Source organism: Zonotrichia albicollis, chromosome 5, assembly GCF_047830755.1.
Source record: "Zonotrichia albicollis isolate bZonAlb1 chromosome 5, bZonAlb1.hap1, whole genome shotgun sequence".
NCBI lineage: Eukaryota > Metazoa > Chordata > Aves > Passeriformes > Passerellidae > Zonotrichia > Zonotrichia albicollis.
Window position 1 is genome coordinate 5,199,973 of NC_133823.1, and position 14,618 is coordinate 5,214,590.

Consider the following 14,618-nt stretch of genomic DNA (forward strand, 5'->3'; position numbering starts at 1 on the left):
TACATTCCCAGGAGAAAAAAAAAAATAAATAAAACCAAACCCACGTCCGGTGCAGGAGACAGAAACATTATAACATAAATACAAAATCCCACCAGAAATTCTATCTATCTGAAGCAAGGCTCTGGCTCACAAGCACAAGGAAGGACAGAGATCAAACAGTATTGCCTCTTGTGGGTGTTTTTCCCCTTTTCCTCACAATCCCCTGACAATAAGTCAATTGAAGGTTTTACCAAGACTACAAAGGGAACCTGAAAGCCCAGCAGCCTCCCTTTGAAAGTAAATTCAGGCTACAGGCAGTTTCAAAAGTCAGAGAGTCTGCCCTTTGCTTGAAAAGCCTTTGTGACCTTCCAGTCATCCCAGTGTAGCTGCAGCAGTTCATGGGAATGAGTAACAATGACCTTTGCTATTTGACAGGCTGTCCAAGTGACAGGGAGCTCTCTCATGAATATTTTCCCTTGATGATGAACAATCTGGACACAGAACAAACACCCAGCTCACCTTTGTGGTTAGCAATAAAACTAGTCCAGGTGAGAAGGAGAAATTCCCCTCCCATGTTTGTTCATCCTTATTCCCTTCTAGGAAGGCAATTTCTGGAATGAGACTGCTCAAGTAGTAATTTTTTTCTAATATTCTGAGAGCTACAGGCTTTGACACTTTCCTTCATGGATTTCTGGAAGGATATAGCTGCTGAGAAAAGTACCCAATCTCAACAATGTGAAAAAAATCCATGTGTGGAAGATCCTTTGCAATCCTTAATAAATTGGGGTAGCAAGCATACACCCCAAAAACTTGAAATGTGCTGCTCTTTCTGGTTTGAATCTGTCAAGCTTCAATTACTTATTCTTACCACAAATTTCTCTCTGCTAAATTTAAAAATCCTTCATCATTCCATTTCTGTGAGTTCTTGTACCTGAAGTGCCCTTTTGGTTTCATTTGGATGAGGAAAATTGGAGATGCTTTCCCTGGAGCACAGGCAGGAAGCAGATTAAAAGGTGGCACTATCTTTTCCACACACCTGTGTGCTGGCCACAAGTGGGAAAATGGGACTCACTCCTCTCAGCTCCCAGTTATTTTCTGTCAGGGACTTTGTGGGGTAGACATGGTTCCTCTGATTTTAATAACCTTCTTTGGATATTGTTTTCACAAGCTGGTCTGCTTTCTTCAAGTAAATATGGACAATGAATCAAGGAATAATATCAGTGGCATATCCTTTGGTTTGCATGGACCTGGCTATTTCCATTCATCATAGATTCATGGAGTGGTTTGGATTGGTAGGGACCTGAAAGCTCATCCTGTTTCAATCCCCTGCATGGGCAGGGACACCTTTCACTACCCCAGGTCACTCCAAGCCCCCTCCAACCTGGCCTTGGACATTTCCAGGGATGAGGCAGCCACAGCTTCTCTGGGCACCCTGTGCTCAGCACCCTCACAGAGATGAATTTCTTCCCAATATCCCATCCATCTCTGCCCTGTGGCAGTGGGAGCTATTCCCTGTGTCCTGTCACTCCATCCCTTGTCCCCAGTCCCTCTCCAGCTCTCCTGGAGCCCCTCAGGCACTGGAAGAGGCTCTAAATTCTCACTGAAAACTTCTCCAAGCTGAACACCCCCAGCTCTCTCAGCCTTGCCTCGTAGGAGAGGTGCTCAGCCCTCAGTGTTCTCACGTCTTATATTGTGTGACACAGTCAGCAGCTGGATTCTCAGCAATTTATCACTATTTTGCGCACCTCTAGCACATCCTTCACAAGTTGTCCCCAGAAGATCCAGTCTTATCTCACCCAACATGCCTTCTTGTGAAAGCAGCTATGAACACTTATGCCCCTTTCCCACCAATTCAGCACAGGTTGCATGAAACCACAATCACTTAAACTATTCTGAACACAAAAAGAATCCAGGAAATGAAAAATCTGGCAGGTGCAAAGGAACAGGGTTGGATGTGGAAATCTGGGAGGAGGCTTTGCTGCTGACGGCAGCGCAGGTCCCGCCTTTATCTCACAGCAGGTAGAGGAAAGCACGGTGGGAAAAAGCCAACTACTCCCACTTTGGATCTCCAGCACTGGCCAGGTGTTTTAGGTAATATATCCCTCTTCCAGGCATTATGTTACTGGTTTGGCTATTTCCCTGCTAAACCAGAGAATGATCCTGAGAACCTCCCCTGTTTCCATCCCATCTCTGCAGCTCCTCCTCTGCCTTGGCGGTGCCCACAGCAGCCTCAGCCCTTCTCCCTGCCCAAAGCAGCTCCATTTTCCTGCTGTGCCCTGCTCCCTGCCCGTGCCTGGCTCCCAGCTCCTCAGGGTGCCCAGTTCTGCAGCCCTGAGCACAGAGGCTGCCTTTGTGCTCGCTGCCAAGAGCTGGGAGCCATCCTGGCACTGCGCTCCCTAAAAATAGCCTTGCCCCACGGATAACCTGCTGCCTCTCCCAGAGGCAGGTCTTAAAGATAAACCCTCCTGTAAACCTGCAAAAAAATGAGGTGAGAAACACTCCTGAGGTGGAGAGGAAAGCTCTGAAAGAACGGCCTAAGAGGGGTAATAGAGAGCACAGGCTCAAAAGCAGTGCCAGGGAGCCTGGGGAGCAAGTGTTGTGTATAACCTGCACACAGACGTAATCCGACAACTGCTGAGCTGCAGGGGGCTCTTTTACAGTCAGCTCCAAGTTCTGTGTGTGAAGGCACAACACTGCCAGCAAAAGAAATCCAAAAGAACAGCAATCCATCTGAATAAAGCTGAAAAAACACTTCTTCTTTACGTAGGGATGGGTATTTTGGATACAAAATACACCCAGCTTGCATTTTTGCCCTTGCACATCTTGCAATATATCCATTTACTCTTTCACATTTTATTTTAATAACAGGGGAGTCAAGTGAGCTCGATTGACAGGCTGGTTCCCAGGGAAACATGAGCAACTTATTTCTCTTAAGTAGCAGGCACAAATGTTTCCTGTGTTAAACTGCACAGCCTGCTGTGACATTCAGATCTCCAGGATATAATCTCAAAAGAACAGAATGTGTTTGCCTGGCTCTGAGGTGGGGAAGGAGAGAGGTAGCAGCACATTACAGCTGGTGATAGGTGCTAGCAGGAATCTGGCACTCAAATCATTTTTGAGGATCTATCTCCCTTGTCCCCGTCGCCAAAGGAAGGGCAAAACAAGAGTTTAACCAAAAAAAAAAAAAAAAAAAAAAAAAAAAAAAAAGGTGAAATAACCCAGTGTTGCTGGGGGAGAAATGGAAAAAGAGAAATCAGTAATAGCAAACCTTTAAAATCTCAGTCAAAATGCCAGGCTGGCTGCCCAGTGTTGCTGGGACACATTAGGGAATAAAAAGAGCCACAGTGCTCAGGCTCCATCCAGCTTGGAAGCTGCTTTGGCTGGTGCAGATAAAAGTAAAAAGGGACTGGGAAAAGAAAATGTAAGACAAGGCTGAACATCCTCATAAGGTGCTCTCTGGTATCATCTAGGATACCTCAAACCTGGGATTTCCTACAAAAAGGACACTTTCCTGCCCGTTGTGCCCAGGGGTGCTGTTCCCAGCTCTGCTCACATGGTGCAAAGTACCATGGCTTTAGTGGCCAAACTCGTTTTCCTTCCTGCTGCTTCAGGTTAAAGTGATGGGGAAAAAAAATAAAACCAGTGGCCATGAGGAGTTGCTCAGGTTGGGTCTGTTGGGATTTGAAATGCAAGGAACTCTCAGAACATTGTTCCCCACAAGGAAATTATCACAGGGTCAAACACACAAAACACATCTCCCCAAAGCTCTCCTTGCCTTGTTTATATTCACCTCAAGGGACGTCCTGAGCCTGAGGGGATTTATCTCTTTAGTAAATCCCAGAAGATATATCTCCATAAATTCCATCACCTCTCAGTAGCCAGCTTACCTCCTGAACCTTTTTGTATTCACAATATCCTACAGAAAGACATTACCAGCTCAGCTACCCATTGCATGAGGACCCACCTTCATGAAGGTATCCCACTAATTCTATTTGCTGGCCACTAGTTCCTGTATATGGCTGGCTGTTCCCTCACTACCCTGTCTCTTGAACACAGGATTTTTCCAGACCTCCTTTGTGTGCTCCTTCAGTTCTCCTTTTATTTATCTGAGCCAATATTAAAGTGAGCAGGTGATAATTTGGCCTTGGAACAACTTTTTCCCTCTCCTTGCACAATTTCCTTTTTGGTTGAAAAAAAAAAAAAAAACCACTAAACCTTTTTTTTTTCCCTCTGTTTCCTTAGAATTCAGAAGCAAAAAAAGAAAAAAAAGATCATGAAATACAGGTTTTGCTTGCCAAAGTTTCCAGGTGCCCAAAGTCTTGTTACTGGGATGCTGAACAAACAGCCTTCAAACACCATCCCTGCCTTTGTTCTGCCAGCTGGAAACACAGGTCACTCTGCACCCAGGCACCACCTCAGAGCAGAGATATTCATTTGAGAAAAATTCTCCTTTCATCAGGCAAAGAACACCAGAAAGGAACCTGGAATTTTTTAAATTTTTTTACTGAGATCCTGGAGTAGTTTTTTCACCAAGGAATATTTTCTGTGAGGTCTCTGTCCGCGCCAGTGACTCAGCTCAGCAAACAGCACTGGTGATTCACTGCTCCGGAGCGTGCCAGCAGTGGCTGCAGACCTGTGTGCTGCTGCTGAGTCTGTTCCTCAGCAGGAAACAGCCCCAATAAATGACATCAGCAGTGTGATTCAGTCTGTAGGACCATGGATTGCAAGGCTCCCACTCAGATTCCCCTTCCCCTGCCAGCTTTTTCTCTCCTGTGCCCCTCAGCTCTTGGCTCCCCATGCAAGGACTGGCTCCTGCTGCACAGCTCTGAGCTGGGCTGTTATGCAAACCCAAAAGTGACTGAAAGAAGGAAGATTGAGATGGGATATTGGGAAGGAATTGTACCCTGTGAGGATGGTGAGCCCTGGCACAGAGTGTCCAGAGAAGCTGTGGCTGCTCCATCCCTGGAAGTGTCCAAGGCAGGTTGGACAGGGCTTGGAGCCACCTGGGATCATGGAAGGTGTCCTTGTCCATGGCAGGGGATTGGAACAAGATGATCTTCAAGATCCTTTCCAACCCAAACCATTCCATGATTCTACAATTCCATGACTGCGTGGTGAATTCACTCAAACAACAGAATTCAAACCATTTCCCTGAGCTTTTCATGAATACACAGGAGAAAAATAAAGTTACCAAAAGGAAATGAAGTGGACCGACCACCAAAGGTAACAGACAATCCTTCATGGAATTACTTGCTCACAGATGCACATCTCCCAGTCCACCTCCAGATGGAAACATCTTGTGAGGTCATTAAAACAAATCAGAATGGGAGATGAGCCAGATGACTTTTAGTGCAGAAAAGTTTGATTTTCTCTGAGAAATCATGAGAGTGCATTTAAAAAGTCATTCCTTTTCACTGCATTCAGGACAAACACCCAAACACCCAGCAGCTCTGATGTTTCAGGTTTGTCTGAATCTTGCAGATATTTTCCACAGAAACAGAAAAAAAGTTGTTGCAAATACAATAACCACAGCCTTACGCAACTTAACTCTTCAGAACCGAGAAGGCCTGATGGATGAAGCAAGCAGCTCATGCTCAGTTTTCTTCCTAAATATGGAGGACATTTCACATCTTTTTGCAATTGCCCCTGTACACCTGCTACCAACACATTGTACAAAACACAGAGCAGACCCAACATGGCAAAACACTTAATTCCTATATTATTTTTTCCTTCTCCTGTCTAGATAATAAAATTTATCTCATCAGAGTCCATGTCACAGCTTAATCCCAGCCTGGGGACCAGAAGACCAGAGCCCACCAAAATCCTATCCAAACACCATCAGATTTTGTTATCTCCCAGCATTTGTTATCTGCCACTCAGACACATCAGCGTCTATGCAGTCCATGAGGCACTGAGATATACAGAATAAAAAAGCTATAAAAAATAAAAAAACAGGCATAGTTTTAAACTTTTTTTCAGCTCCAAGACCCCTAAAAGCCAGCAGAGAATCAGCTCCCACTTGTGCACAGCTCAACCTACAGCCCATGCTCCTGCTCATCTTTGTTACCTTGTGCTGAATCTTGCTGCTGTTGGAGGTGGCTCACAGCAGGTCCCTTTAAATCCTTTGTTGTGTTTGCACAAGTTGAAAACAGCTCCTATAAAAAAAAAAAAAAATTCCCTTACGTGTGCCAAGCCGTGTGTAGAGATTATGAATCACTAAATGGCAGCCACGTGTCAGCAAAAGTAGCAGGAAGTGTCTTGCCTTTGACCTTTATTTATTGTAGCAAGAACACTTGGTAGCATATAGTTATAGAGATCTAATCATCCCTGCTAGCCAAGAAACATCACATCTGTTGCCTGCATGGTATGTTTTGGCTATTAAAATTAAATTAAAAGAAGAATATTCAGCTTATATGGCTAATATTTTTCAGTCGGGAGAGACTCAGAGAGAGGCCTTTCAGTTTGTTGCTCTTGTGTGTTTAGGAGGCAGAGAATTCCTCTGGAGATTCTCTGGGCTTGTAGAGGAATGGAGGGGTTTGAAATCAGGGTGAGCCTGGTGGCCTTTGGCCCACCCCTCTCATTCCAACACATCTTTGTTCCACAGAACTGGGCTGTGAGGTTGGGAAGCAGGAACGTGCTCACCCCTCTCCTTGTTGCACTCAGGGAATTTGATATAATTTTACTTATTTTTTAAGTATTTTACTTATTTTTAATCCCTTATTTTTTAATAAACCCATCACACATCAGAGAGCATTGCTAAATTCAGACCAAGCACCTCTGGGCTGCAGTCCAGGGGAGAACCTGGAGATCTTCCTGAATTATGCTGCTTTGTAAGGGCTGGGCCTGGCTCCTCCTCAGGTGCAAAAGAGAATTTTGACCCCTTTCCACATTAAGGGCAACCAGGGTGCTTTTCCCACAGGAGAGGGGGGTGCAGTGGGGCCCTGGAGCATAAAGATCCCTTTGGATCCCCAGACCCTTCTGTAGACCTGTCACTGAGGTAACCTGTCAAGGAGATCACAGAATCACATAATCTTAGAATCACAGAATGGTTTGGGTTGGAAGGAACCTTAAAGGCCACCTAGTTCCAACCCCCTGCCATGGGCAGGGACACATTCCACTATCCCAGGTGGCTCCAAGCCCTGTCCAACCTGGCCTTGGACACTTCAGGGATGGAGCAGACACAATAATCCATAATAATGCCATCTATCCATAACCCTGCTATCCATCACCATGTGCTGACTGTCCTGTGCTCACCACACTCTGCACTTGGAGATTCAAATCTGCCAGGAGAAGAGAGCACCAGTCTCTGCTGCTCCATGGTCCTTCTCTGCCTTCCAGTGGGATCCTCTCCATGAACCCCAGGACAGAGACCAGGGTCCCTCACCTGCATTTTTTTAAATTAAAGCTCTTCTAATGACATTGAGGTCTTTATTCTGCTTTTTACATAGGTCAGGGGTGCAAGAGCAGGCTGTGACCTTCCTTCCATCTTTGGGGTCTCCCTGCTTGGTCAAACCATGCAATAAACTGAGTGTTTGGTGGTCAGTGCCAGCTGGTGGCCACTCCCAGAGGTGGCAAGTAGCAGCAGGATCAGGCCTTTAATCACACTGTTTTCCATGGACTCCCATTGTACCCCTCAAATTCCTTTTGTGGCTCTTTCCCACACTTCTCCTCCCCCTGCTTTTTCTGGTTCCGTGTTGATTTGATCCATCCACCCCATCTGAGGGCTTCAGCTGTGACCCCACACCCCACAGCCACATTCTTGGAAAGGGTGCACACACCCTGATGTTGGGGTGGCTGCAGCAACCACCCCTGACATCATCACCTTCCCCACGTCCTCCACTGTCACACAGGAGGTTGTGAAAGCCTGTCTGGCACCACAGCTGCATATTTGGGTGCCTGGGGAGGAGACTCCTCTGTCACCATGATATTTTCTGAAAAACTCCTTCACCAGGATTTCTTCTGCTGGGAAGATGAGAAGCCGCAGCTTCTCCTGTGTTTGCTGCTCTGGAATGTGGTCTAGAAATTGTTTATGCAAACATGTGAATTGTCTTTACCTAATGACTGATCACCATCAGCTGTGTTGGACTCTGAAGAGTCAGTCACGAGTTTTTATTCTTCTTTCTTGTTAAGCCTTCTGTCTGTGTCCTTCTCTTTCTTTGGTATAGCTTTAGTATATTCTTTATATATTTAATATATATTTTTATATATTATTTAATATAAATAATATATATTAAATATATATAAATATATATTATTGATTTAATAAAATAGAAATATTCTTTAATTTAATAAAATATAATATCATAAAATAATAACTCAACCTTCTGAGAACATGGAGTCAAATTCTCATCTCTCACCTCATCCCAAAGACCTCACAAACACCACACTATTCCAAACCGGGAGTGCAAGGAGATGTTGTGTCTCCAGAAGAGCAGGGTCAGAGGGTGGCTTTCTGGATTTCTCCAAGGATCCCCCTGGCTGGCAGCATGGAGTTTGCTGCTTCTTTACAAAGTCTCTCATTCCTGCCGGTGGGACAAGAGATGATGTTCAGCCCAAACACTCCCAGCAGAGTGGACTCCATCCTCAAATGCCATCCCTGTGGGATTCCTGGAGGTTATTCCAGGCATCCTGTGTAGGTGTGGATAACTCATGACTCTTGCTTTTGGTGGTGGCTGTGGCCATTTTACAATCAGGGCAGGGTCTGGATGCCAGAGCTCACAGGTTTTATCAGATGCCAGAAAACATCTCATTTCTGTGTTGATGCATTTTGTCCACCTGAGATGTTTCTAGGACAAGGGACATGGCCAGCTCACACCTTGTCATCAGGAGTGTCCAAATCCTCATCATCCTCCCTAAACCCCACCCTTGTAGTTGCTCAATAAGTGGAGAAACCCAGATTTTATCAAGTCACATACACACCAAAATCCATGGAATTTTCCAGCTTTCAGTTGAAGGCCTAAATTATGACTTCCAAACTCCTGGAGCCTCCTTGCAAACATGAATTTTACAGCAGGAATGTTTGTTGTTTCCACATTATAGGCCTCTGGACAGCCAAGTCAAAAGTGCTACATTAACAAGAAAAATTAAATTCTTCTTTTATAAAGTCCCTGAATCTCAGAGGCTTTTAGAGACTAATGAAGGATATGGAGAGCAGCTCCATGGGCTCTGCTCTTCAGAGCAACATCCAGAGGGAAAAGCAAAGGGACCCAGCCTGACTTTAGGCTGGGGAAAGCTACTACAAACCCCATACAGAAGGCAAACAGGAGATAACCTTGCAAATCCCTTTTTCCAGGCATGTGCATCTTCCTTGGCCTCTTCAATCTCACCCTGAAGGGACAAAAGGAGGAGTGGAGGGACAACAATAGTTCAACATGAACAATAGTTCAACATGCAACAAAGCTGACAATGCCTAATGATTCCGTGTGGATTTGTCCCTTGTGATCCCACTCTGGTGCAAGTCAACCACCAGCTTGTATTTGTGGCACTTGCCATGAAACCTGGTGGAAGCTGGTCAAATTCTTTAAAGAAGATAAAGAGCAAAGGTCACAGATGAAGCCAGGCCTCTTCCATAGTTGTGCAAAGTGTACTCACAAATGTTTCCTTAGGAGACCAAGATAAAGCCATGTTCCTGGCAGAAATCCATGGAAACAAACTCAGTGAGGACAGGGGAGCCAGGGCAGAGAGCCAGAGCCTTTATCCGAGAGTGACAGGTTATTCAGGTCTGGGGTGAGGTTACACCCAAGGGATGGGATGGACAGCACAATGCTGTCACGTTTCCTTACACCACACAGAGCCAGTCGGGATGCTTGGGAATTTTCCAGGCAAACTTTTTTTTTTTCCCTTCCCATCAGAATGTCAGATTTGTGGAATGCTGGACATTTCACAGAAAAGACATTGCGTTTGTTGAACTTCTGATGCAGCACAGCCAGGGAGATGTTACCACTGGACAGGACAAATTTCCATCAGGAAGCTGACTGCCAGTTCATGGGATGGTGTGAGGAGCTCCTCACAAACCAATTCCTCCATATCCCAGGGAGCCAGGCTTGTTGATTTGCAGTCAGGATCCCAGGCTGATGACTTGAGGAACTCAAGACTTCTCCAAAAGTCTCTCCTGCAGCTCCTGGTCAAATAATGGGATCATCTTGGCAGTTCAGGGCCCTACAAATTCATCCCAACTCACATAATCCCTCAGCTGTTGGACTGTGCTGTAAGGAGTTTCACTGCCCCATCAGTCAGGTAACCCAATAACCAAACCAGACCTTAATCCATTTGCACTGGCTCAAGTCATTGCTCCTTCTTTTACCTTTAAAAATCCCTGTCCTGCCCCTATTCCCTCTGCTTCCATCACAAGGCAGCACACAGAAACCCCCAAACCACTCAGGCCAGGCCAGTCCATTGCCCTGGCGCAGCCTCTCTTTGCAAACAAGGTCCTTAGAGCCCCCTGTCCATATGTCCAGTCACATTTCCTGCCTGGAGCACTTTCTCCAGGGCTTAGACCTTCCCATTTCACCGTGTGAAACAAGGCCATGGACTTTTTCCACTACAAAAGGTCAAGCAGGTCCTTCACACCTTTTGAACCAGCTACAAATGATCTCATTAAGCAGGACTATGGTCACAGTGCCAGACCCACTCTCCCCAGGCAGCAGTTCCCGGTTAAATGCTGTGGGCTCTTGTCTACTCTTGCCTGGAACAGATTAACCATGTCCACTCTGAACTGGGATTGCTGCATGTCTCTTCTGGTTCACCTGCTCTTTTTGGGTACAAAAATGAAATTATTGTTATTCCTTCAGCTCAAAGACCTTGTTAGGACTGTCCTCAACCGTCCCAGAGTGGTGCCCAGGGTATGTGCAGAGTGCCCTTGGACAAAACCTTGGCCATATGGGCATGGCAGATGGTGCAGGAATGCTGGGGGGAGCCCTGGAGGTTGGCAAGAGCCTTCAACTCAAACGCTTTTATCCAAGATGCCCTAACAAGGAAGGGAGGCAATGAAGCCACAGGCTGTGTGCAGCCCCCAGGCACAGGTTCCTCAGCCCCAGCATGAGCCCAGAGCTGACCAACACGTGCCAGGACACGTCCCCATGGTCAGGGATTGTGTCAGTGCCCATTACAAGCTGCAGCTCACAGCTGTCACCACGCTCAGTGGGTTGCTGGTCTCAATCCAGGATCGGTTCCCTGCCCCAGGACAGATCCTGTAGCCACATCCACTGCTGGGGGCTCAGCCCCCACCCAGCCTGGCTGTCCCTGAGGCCCTGGCAATGCCCATTGAGGCACAGATCTGTTCTGCAGGGCGCCTACACTCCTTTCCTTGTGCTGTCACCATGTGGGGCATCGCCACAGAATCACAGGATCATTTAGGTTGGAAAAACCCTTTAAAATCATTGAGTCCAACTCTTAACACAGCAGTGCCAGGGCCAGCACTAACCCATGTTCCAGGGGCCTCACCTACATGTATTTGAACACTCCCAGGAATGCCACCATTTTCCTGGGAAGCCTGTTTCAATAACTGACCACTCTTACAGTGAATAAATTTTCACTGGGATCCAGAGAGATTTACCCTTCTGGAAGCCAAATCTTTCCCTCTCACTGTTGCCTCCCCACCCCAAATCACACGTTCTCTCCAAGCTGGCAAGCCTGTGTTACTCAAGGCCAGCCTGTTTAAACCCCAGCTGCAGCTTTGGTCTTGCTGTTTTGTCGAGGAGACAGTTTCAGCATGTAGAGCACTTCCTCTTTTGGGACATTTGAGGACTGAGGCTGTGACCTTTGGCTGCTGTTTGGGTTCAGCAGCAGAGGCAGCAGTCCCAGGGGTGAGTGGGTTGAAAGAGAAAAGTCCTCTTCCTCCCCCTCCATCTCCTCAGGGACAAACTCAGACCAAAGCAAAAGCAGCCAGCCAGAGGTGGGACACACACTTGGGACACTGCAAAGACCTTCCACAGCTGGAGCAGGGAATTGAATCATCAGCATCTCAAGCACAGGAGTGAATCTCAGCCCATCCTCTCAGCCTGGGCCACATTTAGACTCCATTCCTGACTTTCATATGACCAGAAGTGTGGCCCCATCACTGGAAGTGTTCAAACACAGGTTGGATGAGGCTTGGAGCAACCTGGTCATGGCAAGGGGTGAAACTGGATTGTCTTTAAGGTCCTTCCAACCCAAACCATTTTAGGACCAAAGTAAGGGAAATTAATCCTGATGGAAAGTACTTGCATGTAAATATTAAATAATACTTACCACAAACAACCTTTTTTACTAAGCTTTTATGTATATTCATCTGTAGCTGAAGCCTTTCTGCTGCCTTATAAAGCAGGAGTTACTCAGTTTACATCACAGTAGGAAAATCCCAAAGGAAAAGGCTGGGGAGGTCGGGAGCCCCATGTTTGGGGTGACTTTGGTTAAATCAGCAGCTGAGGAGGCTGAATGCTCCCCAGGAAGAACCAGGATGCACATCCTGACAGACTCATCCCTTTCCTAAGGCAGAGCCCAGCATGGGCAAGGGAGCAGGCACATAATGTGGGGCTGTCTCCAGGAGGATTTTCCTGGCAGGTATCATAGAAGAAGATTATGTCCCTTTGCCCAGAAACATTTACAAAGCTGCTGATGAAAATGGAAGTGACTGCAGAAGGTCAAATGGTACCATCTGCCTTGGCAGGGCCTGGCAGGACTTGGGGTGCTGCAGTCTGGCTTCTGGCTAAGGTGTGAAAACAAATCCTTCTCTGGGCTTTTGAAAGAAAACAAGAGGAAATCACCATCTTGAGAGGCATCCCCATCCTTCAGTTTCTCCTCAGTTCAGCCAGATTTGTGAGGAATCAACATTTTTGCAGCTCTGTGCACACATACTGATATCTGCATCATCCAAAAGGTCTGGGTCTCACTTAGGCACCAAAGCAGAGCAGATTTTGAGCGCAGTGTGTAGCAAAGGTCAGAACTACAAACCATGACAGCCTTTGGACCACAATTTCAGAGCGATTCTGAGTCCCTCCTGCCCTACACAAACCTCTCTTGTCAATCTGGTGACTTGCTTTGACCCAAAACTAAAGTGTGGCCTCAGAGAAGAAGTGGATTTTTTTCAGGCATTCAGCCTAAGATGTCCTGCCTAGACATGGACTGAGCAGCAAACCTAAACTGGGGTGGACTCAAGGGATGATTTAACTTGCTCTAAGAAAATTCATTAAACCAATCTCAGGTGCTTCCTTAGTGACACTTGGCAGATTATGTTTTACAAATTGAAGTCAAGTTCTGATCAGAGTGCAGAATCTGGGCTCCTGAGCCCTCAGTTCATGGTGTCCACATCCTGATAAAGCAGAAAAACCTCCAGAGTGTTTTATTCTGCCAGGTGAAATGGGTCTGGAACACAGAAACTCACAGCTTTGCACACTGGGTCACCTCTCCTTCTACAAAGGCTTCTGATATCTCAACTTTAAAAATTACATGCTGTAATAGCTTATAAGTAAATACATAATTTCCTGCAGCGTGCAGCTACTTAAAATTTCCATTTGTTATGAAAATGGCCTATAAACCTCACACCTCTGAATCCCAATAAGGTCCCTTAGCTGTGAACAGGCTGATTGCTGGATTTGCAGCTCCCACACCAGCCCTGCCACCAAGGTTAATGGCTTGGGAACTTGCAGGCATTTCTGATCTAAGCAGCAGAGAAAGTTTTGGGTAGAAATGCTCCCTTTTTGCTCTTGGGAAGCTAAACATGAAGTAGACTGCTGAATTAAAATGATTTTTTGTCAGCCTAAGGGACAGAAGGACCAGAAGCTGGGGTGTCCCAGTGGAATAGTTGGGATGTAAGAAATGTCACCTTCAGCTCTGCTCAGTTGTGGCTTCACTGATGATACCCAGAGGCAGGAGAAAGATTCAGGCTCTCAATGCAGTGATGGACACCAAGTACTGTAAAAAAACTCTTCCTGCCCTCCAAATTTCAGCCTGTGTTTTTTGCCTTCACCTCCAGCCTTCAGACCCTCCAGCTGCAGATCTGCTGCAGTCACAGCAGGCTGTCACAGTGTCACAGACATCCTTTATGAAAAATCCTTTCTTTAGGATTTTTCCTCCTGAGAAGCCTCAGGAACAAAATGTAAACAATGGTCATCTGCTGCTGTGGGATGCAACAGGTAGATCTTTGATTAGTCCATGTTAGATGTTTTTAATTAATGGCCAATCACAGCCCAGCTGGCTTGGACAGAGAGTCCAAGACAGAGCCTTTGTTATTCATTCCTTCTGATTCTATTCTTATCTAGCCTTCTGAGGAAATCCTTTCTTCTATTCTTTTACTATAGTTTTAATATAATATATATCATAAAATAATAAATCAGGCCTTCTGAAACATGGAGTCAGATCCTTGTCTCTTCCCTCATCCAAAAACCCCTGTGAACACCGTCACAGTCGCAGGACAACTAAATCTGTGTTCCAACTTGGGGACGAAGTCACCTCCCACATTTGGCTCTGAACAGGGCAGGGAGTTGTCAGCAAGATGCACATTTTGGCTTGTTCCAGGCCTGCTGGAAGTGCCCTCCTTGGCCCTGTGGAGGGAGGCCAGATGGGGAAGCTGATGTGAACTTGCAGCTGCAGCAAGACTGAGAATGGGAGCTGTCGAAAAAGCGAATGCTGGCATTGTGACTTCCCCCTTGCCTTGTGACCCG